This window comes from Cololabis saira, chromosome 8, assembly GCF_033807715.1.
Source record: "Cololabis saira isolate AMF1-May2022 chromosome 8, fColSai1.1, whole genome shotgun sequence".
In the NCBI taxonomy this organism is placed as follows: domain Eukaryota; kingdom Metazoa; phylum Chordata; class Actinopteri; order Beloniformes; family Belonidae; genus Cololabis; species Cololabis saira.
The window spans coordinates 15,424,278-15,438,075 of NC_084594.1; positions in this window are offsets into that span (position 1 = coordinate 15,424,278).

The window sequence follows — 13,798 nt, forward strand, 5'->3', positions numbered from 1 at the left end:
TTATCCTGCAAAAATGCGAGAAATTACTTTTTAACCAGGCATGGAATGTTATTATGAGAGACTTCAACGCGCCTGATGAGCTCGCATTTTGGCTATTAACCTTCATAAGCCCACGAGGTGTGTTGATGAAAGACAAAAGGAGTTCCTCGTCCATCCGTTTCCCTGCTGCATCCGTGGATGTGGCTGTCCTGATTGACTCTTCCCCCCCCACATCCATCCCATCCCCTTCTTGCTCAGCTTCCTGTATATGCGCAGCTGCTCTTTCTGCCTCATGATCACAGGCTGAGCTGTGTGTGTGTGTGTGTGTGTGTGTGTGTGGAGGCTCTCACAGGTCTGAGTGGGTCACACCTGTGGAGTTCTGGACCAACTCCACCACATCAAGGCAAAGTGGAGGTGTGTGGAAGTGTGTGAGTGTGTAGTCGTTTAAAAAGAGAGAGTGGAGGGAGGTGGGGTAGGGGGGCTTCTCGGAGGTGTGTGTGTGTGTGTGTGTGTGTGTGTGTGTGTGTGTGTGTGTGTGTGTGTGTGTGTGTGTGTGTGCCGTGTCTCTGTGGGGCCCCTGGAGGCAGCTGAGCCTTTGAATATTCATCACCTCCTATGCTGGAGCAAATTCGAGCGCGACTGGCTGCCAGCGTTGTGAGAGCTGCGGTGGGACCATCATGCAAAAAAAAAAAAAGAAAAATCCCATGTAAACTTGACTTTCAAATTACTGAAGTCTTCTCACCTTTTGTACTGTTTGACAAAAGCATCAGATCCCCTCTATCTGTCTGCTCATTAAACCAATATCTTATTTTAGTTTGGCGTGATAATAGGTGAATTATTTATCCGTGGAGAATGGATATAATAGTTATTTCCTCCAAGAGACTCATTGCCGCTTCTGGCACTAGACAGTCCTATTGAAGATGTCAGCTCCGAGAATAACATGTTGCAGCTGAGTCCTCCCCATCCCTCTGTGCAAGACAACCCCGAGAGATTACTTGTTTCAATTAGCTATGGGGCAGAGAGAATTTAAGCCATGTTAATTCCAGGCACAAGTGAAAAATCCCAGTCAGAAAGACCAGCTACTCAGGCATAATCCCCCCCTTCCAGTCGCTCCCCCCTGATGGGTTACATTTCATGGATGCATTTGGGGAATTCATCAAAAAACATAACTTCTGCAATTAAAAGATTCCCATTTTCATTGATGAAATTCTGTAAAGAGTCTGCGGTCTCAGAGTGACTAAGATTGTGGCAACATAGATTTGTTTGTAACTCTTACTCTTTACACTCAAGGCCTTCTTCTTCTAAGACGTCACTGTAGAATTACTGCTTCATTGAAAGATACTGGATTAAACTCGGAGAAGAAAGATTTAAAGCCTGTTATAATGCTGATGATGAAAAGAAAGAGGCGGCGAAATCAAAGCTGTATGGTGTCTGTGTCGCACATACCCTCAACACTGTATGTTGTTTAGTACTGAGGATATACAGAAAGCTAACATCTGATTTAATAACACCCAGACACTTCTTACTACCCAAGAGGGAAGACACTGAAATAAGTAACATTTCCACTCTTGTTTGCAGCAATACTTTACAATAATGAGACAGCTCAGACAGTGTGAGCATGTACTCCACATGTCAGGGGTATATGCCTTGTTGAAATGGCTGTAACCCATTGAATAGGTTATTATTTATACTGTTTTTAAAACATTTGATCTGCATAATACCTAGAAACACGCACTGCTGCATTGAATAATGTTGAAATGTCAAGATAGGAACAATCTGCTAATAACAGTGATGTATTTGAGAAGTATCATGAGAGGCTATAGAAAGATTATGCATTTTTATATTCATCATAAACTTAATATATCAGTGACATATAGGTTTTGTAATATTACTGGTTCCGCCTTGTGACAGATAAAATAAAATAAAAAACAATGCCTACCAAACAGTATTGCCTATTATATTAAAGTATGCTCTTGGCAGTAAACTATGTTTTAAACTTTAATTTCTGCACTGTATATGTGGATGTATGTTTTTTATGGAAAAAAAGCTAACTCCTAACACATAAATCTTACTCAGTATTCTACATCATATCAAATATAGTTTGCATAATCAGACATCTGTCCGTTATTGACTGTATCATAGCAGAGAAAAGCAGCAAAACTGAGTTAAAATTACAGTCATGAGTTCTTATATACACATAAACAGATTTTCCCAGCTGAGAATAAATTCATTACACACTCAGTCATCATGGCTTTCTCATTTTGAGAGCATTCAATAAAATTAGGATCATGCAATATTTCAGATTAGGGAGTAATGGTTTTAGATGCTGTCAGCTTGTTGATACATTGTAGCAAAGGATCTGCAGGGCACAAAGAGCAAATACCACTTTAATCGAAGAAATCTGCCTTAGTAGATTCTTTTATGTGTGAAGCAAAAGCACAATCCATGCTGGCCTGGGGCGAGACAACGCAATCTCCTGCTTATTTTGTCATTAATGTGCATATTTACCTGGAGAAAAAAAATGGGCGCTTGAAAGGTTAATGTTTCCAATATCTTTGCAGTCTCCTATTAAACAAAAGTCGGCTGCTGTGTAGCCTTTGGTTGTGTGGTATCCTCAGGGATTGCCCTATTATGAGATAGAGCACTACAGCAGAATTTCCCAGCTCATTTACTTTTACCACACTCTGGTTGCGACAGCTCAGCTTATCTGCTACAGTATGTGCTTCTTTCACTATGTTGTTTCTATTTCACATTCACAGTCTTTATTTGAATGAATAGAACATACAGACCTCATCATATTTCTAAACACCCCCTCCCTCCCACATGCTCTTCAAAATAAGAAATCAACTTGAAGAATGAATTGGATTGCACCAGGTACCTATCACATATGCATACGTACACAAACACATATAAGTGTGTGTGTGAGAGTCATTCAGGCTTGATAAATGTGCTTGAATGATATCAAAAAGGGACAAAATGATCACACCTGAGAGGGTCAACCTACCATAAGGATCCTGAAGAGCCAGCAGCATGGACGCTTGGATGGACACTTATGTCCTTTGTTATGCCCCAGTCTAGAGGTGCCTAGGACATAACATAAGGCCCCCATCTTCCCCAAGTCCCAAGTAGCCACAAACAAGATTTGGTTTCAATAAAAAAGGAAGTTATTTATTTACACAAAAGTAAATAAACATATAACTAAACTGAGACTGAGCTACTAGGCTACCAGCCTGCTTGCAGCCCTCTGGTGGCTGCCATCTTGGCTCCTTATATATCAGGTGGTTGTCAGTTTCAGCCAATCACCGTCCAGGGCATGGAACCTTCCCACCAATGACCGCACGGCTGTGGCACACACCTATCTGCATATTAAATTAACACAAGAAAACCACAGGGCACACACACACACACACACACACACAGCAGACAGACTACAAAATATGACCACAGTCATAACACCTTCCTTTATCAGGTACCCACTGGTATAGAAGACTGACCACAGGAAGAGATGGAAGTCACTAATGTTGAGACAAAAAAAAGCTCCTTGTGAGACATCATGGAAGATTTCACGCCAAGTCCAACACCGTGAGACTACACAAAACATAAATAAAGGGGCGCCGAAGCCACCGTCCAGGTTGAAACAGCAAAGATACAGAAATATAACCAGAAGATGTTTCCAGATGATGAACCACTAAGTGAATGTAGCAGCAGAAATCCACTGAAGACAAAGAAAACAGGTGAAGAAGGATAATGGAAAGAGAAGCCAATGCACAGTATGTACCTCCATGTGACAGAGTCCTACCAGTGGCCGGAAAAGGCTGGTCTGAAGGACACCACAAACGGTGTGGAAGGAATGGAATTCTCTTCCGGGTTACATTTCTAAAACCCAGAGAAAAGGTCAGTTTCAAAAAACAAGTGAAGAAATACATAGCTCACAAAAGGTAGTGTAACCATAAATGATTTATTTACGGTGTGTCTTGCTGTATCCGAGTGTGTGTTTTACACTGTATATGTGGGATGATCCCCTACAAAATCACATGGACTATATCTGATTGGATGTTAAGACTATGCTTTGCTGCTATTTGCTTGCTAAATGATTCGCTAAATTTGCTGATTTGCTAATGGCTGGTACTTTTATAGACTGTACGTTGTCTACGTAAATCTTTTTGTGATGTTCGTTAAATGTTGTTACTTTTATAGACTGTATGTTGTCTATGTAAATCTTTTTGTGATGTTTGTTATTTCTGAACTGTATTCTTATTTTTTTCATATTATTTTATTGATCGGACCCCAGGAAGAGTAGTTGATGTAAACTACATCAGCTAATGGGGATCCAAATAAAATCAAAACCACTGAGACATCGATCATGGCAGCACGAGAACAGGTCTGGATCAAAGGAACCCGGATCCACCACAACAGACATGACCCGGCCAAAGATGCCCCTCAGACAGTCCAGCATATAACAGTTGGATGTAAGATGCAGGCAGCTATCCTGAAAGATCAGACCCTCATCTAGAAAAATGCAGGGTCTGAAAACAATCCATAGGGTTGTGTATCAGACCACCTTTGCAAGCAGTTGGTGAGCGCTACAAACACTGATGTATTCAGACCCACGGAAAGGGGCCAGTGGGAGAGTATGTTTTGTAGAAGAGTAAATTCAACTTTTACCATAGCCTGTTGGCAAAATAGTAAATACATTTACCTCACAAAGGAATGGGGTGGAAAGTGATGTCTTCTGTTAAATTTTTGAAGAAAAAGTCTTTAACTGTCGATGCCAAAGCAGATTCAAACAGCCGTTAATCCTCAGCAGCAGCCGTCTACACTATTTACATCCAGATGACATTGATGCTCTGTCATCATCGTGTTAAGCACACCTAGAGACTATCTACAAGGACAGACCCATTTGATTGACTCCCCAAGACTTTTGGGAATAGTTAATAAGCTCTGTTGGACGGTAGCTTGACATATTTGCCATGCAAAGTTATATTTGCTAATGGTAGTTGTAGATTGGGCTCGAAGGCCGGTGAACCATACATGGAATACCACAACCAAGTAGGTGGGATCATTTACAGGAACATCTGTATTCAGGATCGGTTGGAAGGCCTAAAGTCAACATGCTAGATGCATCCAAGAGTGATGGAAAATGAAGAAGAAAGTAGCTGTAGTACTTCCAAATCCAGACTGATAAACTGTTGACGACTGACCGACTGGACATTGCAGTGGTTGACAAACTCAAGAAAAAGCAGCAGTGATAGATGTAGCAATCCGAATGGCAGCAAAATCAAGAACAAGGAACACAAGAAACTGGAAGAATACCAAGTTTTGAAAGAACAAGACTGTAGCAAGGCTCGCTGCTACGGGGTCACCAGACAGGACAGCAGACACAGGGTTCGAGGAGAAATTCGTGTTTATTGTCAATCACACAGACGTGTACTAGGACTCAGCTCTGTCCTCGCAGCAGAGCTCCGCTCTGCTTCCTTCCTCTCCTGTCTCCAGGGACACTACTGAAATACACGGAGTGATTAGACACACCTGTGCACCATCAGCTGTTCCAGCCGCGTCACCTGTGCGCCACTCCCCCGCACTCCCTCCCTCCCCTGCAGACCATGCCCCAATCCTGCACCCTGCCACATAGACCAAAGATGAGGAAGGTGAATGCAACAGTGGTAGTCAGAGCTCTTGCAGCTGGGACCTCCGAGCAGGGAGGATGGCTCCAGCAGATCCCAGGGTTTTCATCGGAGATCTCTGTCCAGAAATACACTCTTTGTATGTGAAGTTAAGGTCAAAATTATTACACTCTTTCATGAAAATAAGCAAAATCAATAACTTTTCCATGATTATGACCAAAGTGTTCATAATTAAAATGGTTTATAATTTGACTCCTAAAATAAGTAAATAAATCATAAAGTCTAATTAAGCAATTGTATTGATTTGTTCAATTAATTAAATGATTGACCTAATAAATGCACCTAAGTCAATGAAGCCTTCACGACTTGTAGCTGACAGTCTCTTATGGTAGCTCCTGGCTAAGTTGGAACATGCATCTTCAGGGACATAAGCCCAACCCTCCAGGGCAACTTGTTTCAAATCATGAAAAAGAATGTAAAGGTGTTTGAGATTGGACATCAGCCTTGTGCTCCCAGTTAAGATTCTCAATAGGATTTGGCCCTGAGAGAGCACATCAGCACCCTGGTTTTGGATTCCTTTAATAGCTTGTTGAATGACCCAGCAGCGAACAAAGCTAGATTGATGAGTTTCTTTACATGATTCCTTTTGTATTTTGGGTAAAAAAAAAAAAAAAAAGTGTATCTGTATTTTTGTTGAGTTTGAAGATTCAAAATCATGGCAGAACAAAGCAAGACGCTAAAAGTTAAAGTCCAGCATTACTTACACAAGACACGTGCGGGGGATGAAGAAGAGACAGAAACCAGAAATAAAAAAGAAATGCAAGACCTTCGACACTGAATACTGGAAAGCAAAGGCACAAGATACACAGACAATGTAGTAAATGAGCAATGGGAGGATGGGAGATTATAGACCTAGGGGGCTGATTAGCAGAGTGGAAACAGGTGAGCAGGGAGGCGGAAAAGATTAGGCGATGCAGCAAGTGTGAATGCAAGGAAGCTGGGAGGGCCTGGTTTGGTCTGAAACTGCAGGAGAAGAGAATGAATGACTCAATCAATTAAAGACAAAGCTCCAAAATTTGGGCAGAGCTCCCCAGCGCCCACGCCGTGGGGGACATTGTCACTTAAAGAAAAATAAATGTACAAGTTCCTACGAAGCGGAGGCGGTGGATGGAGTCTGAAAGAGGGGCATGTGTCCAAATGAGAAAAAGAGGGAAGTAAGAGTTTTCCAACATGTAAAGTTGGATGAACCAAACTCAAATTCAAAACAAAGTTAATGTAGCATTTTGCTGTTCATTTGCAAACACGCATCATTTCTACTTTGTGAATAAATTCAAAACACAATCAAACCAAAATTATGTGTGGCACATTCTTTTCAATCGATTGCAGCAAAAACAGCTTGTTCACCAGAAAGTTGCCAGCATCTGACTCCCAAGGTACAGGTACTGAACGCATCGCAAGACGGAGAAGATGAGCAGTTTACGAGGGCAACGCTCTCCCAGTGCCGACCTAGTGGTGAAAGGCAGAGGGAGGGCCCTCCCAGAGGTGTGAGCCAAATATTGATCTTTAGCTCGACACAGTAAGAGCTGGACATCAGAGAATGAAAGCACCTGCAAACAGGCCAGAACGACACTCTTTAGGGTGAACAAGGCGTCAGACAGCGAGTTTTACGTCCAACAGAAAGTCAGAGAGAAGGCAGATGTAGATCAAATTATGCTAAACCAGCTAATGTTATAGTATATAGTTTCTTGGGCCATTTTGTAAAAATAGCAAAAACTTGCAAGGTTACATCATTATCAGAGGAAAAAACAACCATTTGTCCGCATAACATCTGCTCTTAAGGGGCTGACAAGCTAATGTCAGATCTGTCCATCCCAGTGTGGTAAAAGTACTTTCTTGCATTGCAGGGGAGAGGATACATCTATGTTTCTCCAGCTGAGACTATTTTATGTGCGTTGGTTAACAGTAATTACTGGAGGAACTGTAAAAGAAAAACACTGTTTTGCAGCGCTTGAATTAGATCGTGTCAATGATTAATAGAATTTCTAGTATAAAACAAAAACAATAGGATCTACCTTAAATAATTTAGATGGCGTCTGAAGTGCAATAAGGCTTATCTGGTTGTTACAAGCTGAAATGTGAGAAAGCATTTTATTTTATTGATTTATCTTTTTTACATGCCGTAATGTATCTTTAGGCCACCTTTGAATTCCATCTTCACCCAAGGAAGAGCAGATACTCAGCGGATTACTTCCACGGCTACACTTTAATCTGATAGGCTAAACTTCCTTTGCTTGACCCCAATTCTCCCATGGTTTGATTGCCTATGCAGTTTCATCTGAGCATGATCTGTCTGATCTTTTGTTTCTCTGCCATCACTGTCTATTTGGCTCCTCCGGACTTACACAGAGCAACTCCTTTGAATTTAGAAATTCTTCCATGTATGAATCCCATCCTCTAACCTTTTTTTCCAGAACAAAATAGCATCACATAAAGCTGCAGAATGTGCAAGAGTGCAGCCAAGTCTGTGAACAATAAGCAACCAAGTTCATAAAGATTGGCTAACAATATCTCAGAGACACAAAGCAGTGTGGTGGGAATGCCACCCTGATAAAACCCAGACCTTTCACATTTCCGTCTTCGCAGTATCTAACACCACAAAGGGTATTCATACATACTTACGGTTTAAATTTGCATTGGAAAACGTGCATTAATTGAATAAGGATTTTATTTTTTATTTTTTTAAAGACCAAAGACAATAGTCGAAATTGTATGGACAATCTTTGCAACTCTTGCAGAGTCTATCAGAAGCGAATCCAAGCTTACAGCTTTCACTGGATACACTCAGTGAAAGAAGTGAGCGCCCTCTTGTGGCCAGGACAGGGACTGCCATCTGTGCCTCTGCGTTTGAACGGCTCAGCAGAGACTTGCAAAGAGAATAGGTTGCCGTAGCAACAGCAGATAGTAAAAGTGCAGCCTCTTGAGTGACCCTGCACAGATACGTTTAATTGTGTACGGCCTGCTCTTACTGGCCAAAGAGAAAAGAGGCAGAAAGGAATGAAATAGAAAGGGGAGGATTTATTTTTCTCACTATGGAACCATTTCTGACCCTCAGGAGATAAGGTTTAGATGTTGTCTTTGCAGCTTGTGTGGTTTTACTAATAAAACACATACAAATACATCTCACTCAGTTTATCTTTCATGGTTGGATAACATCTGCCTAGGCTTAAAATAAACAACAAAATCCTTGTTTTCCCTTTCAACTGGACTTCAACAATACCAAGTGTTTGAAGTAAATCGTTGGAAGAAAATTAAAGTGCTTTTCATCATCGAATCCCATACGTTTTCTGCTCCAGTGTGCTGTTTTTCTAAGAAGTTATCTGTCTTTGGATGTTGGACTGTTAGCTATATAAAATTAGACCTTATATCAATGTACACTTACAGTATAATGACGCATGTTTAAACATTATATAACATTTTATTAACCAACCAGGTAATCTGTGGAGAATACAGCACATCAGACAACGACAACGATTATGTTTGTTCCATACATATTTTGTATAAGAGATGTTGCCTAGTACCACACTGGCTAAAACAGAAGCAACATTTGCTGTGATAATTTCAAATTTTACAAACTTTGCAGAGCTGCAGTTCATTTTTTAGAGGACAGGTTCAGCAGCATTAGTCACTCAGTCTTACAAGTTAGTTATTTATCCTCAAAAGTATTTATATTTAATACATTTACAAAGCTTTGACACTGTGGATATGAGTTGGATGGGCTGCATGGGAGAATTTCCACAATATTCAATTCAAAATTCAGACTGAGAACTCAAGAAAAAGGTTGAGTGAGGCCATGTAAAAAGCAAATAATCCTGCAAATAATTTATGAGGCTTATCACAGTTGCTGCTGTACAGTCTTTACTGCTGACCTGTATATTGTTATATCCATACAGGGCATGTCTAAATGCATTATCATTAGCACAACAACACAAATCATTAGGGTATGAGATCTCATCTAATGTACTGTTCACAAAACAGCAGTTTCTCCTCTCACTGCTTACTATTGCCACCTGTCTTCACTCCTTCTGAATCCAAGAGATATGCTGAAGACTATTTCTTCTTGTGAGAATATATCTCGTGGAAATTCTCTGTGATGTATATATAGAGCAGGAAACTGTAGTCACAACCTGATTCTACTTACATTTTTTTAAGTTTATTTGTGAAAATGGTTTAACGCTAAGAGTAACAACCTAACTGTGTTTCATATTTCTTACAATTGTGTCTTATCTATAGAGCCCAAGGTTCTTTAGTTTGGCTTTATAGTAGTAGAATAATCACTGACTGAATGAGAAGACATTTTTACAGTGAAAACCAAAAGAAAAAAATATCCTTCGGCTTATAGAATAAACTCAAAATAAGATAAAAGTGGGTAGGTTATGTTGTGCCTTAATCTTTCTACTGTAATACTAGAATTTCCCAGCTCGGGATCAGTAAATTAAATTCTCTTTACATCCCAGTGGCCTACTAAAACCACTAATTTTGCCAAATTTATAGCATATTTCTACCTTCAAAAAACAATAATACTAAAGTGAAAGAAAATAAGAACATATTATAGTTAGAATACTTTATATAAATGATATGTCAGATTAATTACAACTATTTATGTGTTAATGTGTATGAATGATATTGTAACATGACATTTTTGCATTATGAAAATATATATTCTGCTGCCAAAGAGCCATCTGAGAATCTGTGAGAAAAATGTAATATCCGCTTCAAATGTCATGTATTGCAACAATCCATTTTCTAACCAGGGATCGTTCTGATTTCCTTTTATGTATTTATGTACCATTTTAGATTTTCTCTGCTGCAAAAAAAGGCAATCTATTCAATTATTACAAAAAAGAGCAGGTAAAATAAAACTGAATACTATGTTTAAATAAGATTATATACATTATTTTCAGTGGAATTTTGATGTCATTCAACATAAGCACTCCACTTCATGCAAACACAATTTGATTTCCTTTTTCCCTTTATTTTTTTATGATTGTGTGCATGTATACAGCCATCAGCTCATTAGGACAAAATGTGTTTATGTAAAATCATCTTATCTAATAGTGTCAAAGTAATTCAGTCTAAAATTGCTCACTTGGTGTTGGCCTAATAATGATGCATTCACATAATGAAAGCACATTAGCCACTTTAATAAAGAGTACCATCATTATTATCAGCGGTGGTGATTATGAGCTGAAGCCAATGTTTCCAGTCGGTATGAGTGACAGACAATTAATTGCCAATGATTTTGATAAACAACTAATCATTTCGGCTCTTTATGAAAAAGTTGCAGATGTTTAGCAACAGCTGTTGTGTTTATTATTGATTAGTCGTTATATCCTCAACATTAGCAGAGCTGTCAATTTCAAAAAGTGCAGTAACCACAATGTACAAAAACATTATTTTAAAAAACACACTGTTTCCAAAACACACTGCAAGTATAAAACACATTCTCTTTGTATTTTTCAGCATTGATTGCCCCTTTCTAGATGTGTAAACTGCCCATACCCTCAGACATGCAGACTTTTGAACTAAGCTCTGATAACAAGCTGGATGCTTCCTCTTCTTCGTAGTTCGCAGCACACGGGGTCCATGGTTTCCATAAAGAGCTTCCCAATTTGATTCATCTGACCACAGAAAAGTTTGTCATTTTTCCACAGGGCACTTTAAATGAGCTTGAGCCCAGAGAAGACAGCAGCGTTTCTCGATCATATTCACAAATGGCTTCTTCTTTGCATGATTGAGCCATAAACTGCATTTGTGGATTGCACAGCGAACTGTGTTCACATTGATCTCTGGTCGTGTTCCTGAGCTCATGCAGTGATTTCTGGTAGAGAAGGATGTCTGTTTTTAATGCAGTGATGGTCCAATTTTAACCTTCGCCCTTGTCCCTTGTGCATGGAGATTTCTCCCAATTCTTTGAATCTTTTGATGGCATTATACCTTGTAGATGGTGGGATCTTCAACGTCTTGGCAATATTACCTTGAGGAACATTTTCCTAAAATTTTTCACACAATTTTTTTACAGATTGGTAAACCTCTGCCAATGTTTACATACGTGCTCGTTTATACACAGTCGTGTTACCTGTAACCTTTGCCATTTAACCTAATTACCTAATTATTTGTCAAATGCTCCTTCAGTTTTAGTTTTTCTTTATTTGTATCATGTACTTTTCCAACCTTTTCTGAGATGTGGTGTTACCATCAAATTCCAAATGTGGTATTATTTTCCATGAAATGGCAATTTCAGAACCTGATATATTGTTTATGTTCTACAGGAATAAAATACGGTTTAGGAAATATGAAAATCATTGCCTTCTATGTTTTTTTATATATAATAATATAATATGGGGCTCAAATATTAATTTGAGGCCATAATTTACCTTTTTTTGTCTTTTCCTCACATTCCTAAAATATCCACCGTGAAAGTTAATTCAGATTCAGATTCAGACGACTTTATTAATCCCTTTGGGAGGTTCCCTCTGGGAAATTGACAACTCTATCTCACTCACACAGCACTGTCATATACAAACCAAACATCCATATAAAGATAAAAAGATTAAAAAGAAAAAATGAAAATAAAAACAAAAAGTGCAGTGCCATAAATAGAATTATATGAATGGAAAACAAATAAGTGTTATGTAATATTGCACAAAGTTGTTGCACTGTCCTGGTTATTACACAGTCCGGTTTGTTGTTGGTCAGACTGACTGACTGAGTGTAATATAATATAATACAATAAAATTGAATTATAACATAATTCAAACATATTTTCTGATGCAGAAATGTAAATTAATTTGGATTGTGTTGCTCTTATATATCTAACGTAAGTCCACTACTTTAGTTCGTAATGGTCAGTTTTGAGGACAGTACAGCAGTTCAGTTATGCTGCAGTGGAAAAAGAAAACTGAACATGGAAAATGGACATGTCAATGTTTTTCTTCTCTCTAATGTGTAAAATAAACTGAACCCAAACCAGGAAGAAAAAAAACAATACACAATAACAGTGGACTTGCTGGAAATGATAAATCCCTACTTCATGTTCAATTAATTTGGATTGTGTTGCTCTTATATCTAAAGTGAGTCCACTACTTTAGTTTGTAATGATTCAATTCAATTTCAATTCAATTCAATTTTATTTATATAGCCTCTATTACAACAGAGGTTGTCTCTAGGCGCTTTCCAGAGACCCAGAACATGACCCCCGAACAATTATTACATAAACATAATATAAACAATGGCAGGTAAAAACTCCCCTAGTGGGGAAAACACCTTAAGTCAAACAGTGGCAAGAAAAATCTCCCCTTTAGGAGGGAAGAAACCTTGAGCAGGACCTGGTTCATAAGGGGGGACCAGCTAGAGACAGGAAAAGAGAAAACAGACAGAGAGAAGGAAGAACAGGGAAAGGAGAGACGCAGACACAATGGTGCACTACAAAAATGACTACTGTAAACAGATGTAAACAGCAGACACTGAGGTGGTCGGGGGGGCAGTTTAATGGTCAGTTTCACTTTTTTTTTTAAATTGTATATATGTTAATAAGAGCTGTCTTTTGTCTATTTACTGTACAGTGAGCGAGAATAACCGGAGTCAAATTCCTTGTCTTGTTTGACCTGACTTGGCCAATAAACCTGATTCTGATTCTGAAAGTGCGTCCACTACTTTAGTTCGTAATGGTCAGTTTCACTTTTTTTTTATTGTAGCCTAACAAGAGCTGTCATTTGTCTATTTACTGTACAGTGAGCGGAGTCAAATTCCCTGTCTGGCATGTTCATATCAATCAATCAATCATTCAAATTTTATTTGTATACCACCTTCCATCCAGGTACATGAAATACAAAGTGCTTAACATTTTGACTGAAAAATAAGCATAATAAAAACAAAAATAAAAATTGGGAGACCAATGCACACTGACATACAATATAGTTAATTAAAATGAAATAATGATAAAAGTTCAAGAATTAAGGCTGAAAAATAATCGGTCCACAACAATAAAATATGAATGAATGAATGAATGAATGAATGAATGAATGAATGAATTAATGAATTAATGAATTAATGAAGTTTATTCAGTCATTGCAACACAAAACAACACCAAACATTGTGCACAGCATAAAAATTTCATACAAAACCAAAAAAATGTG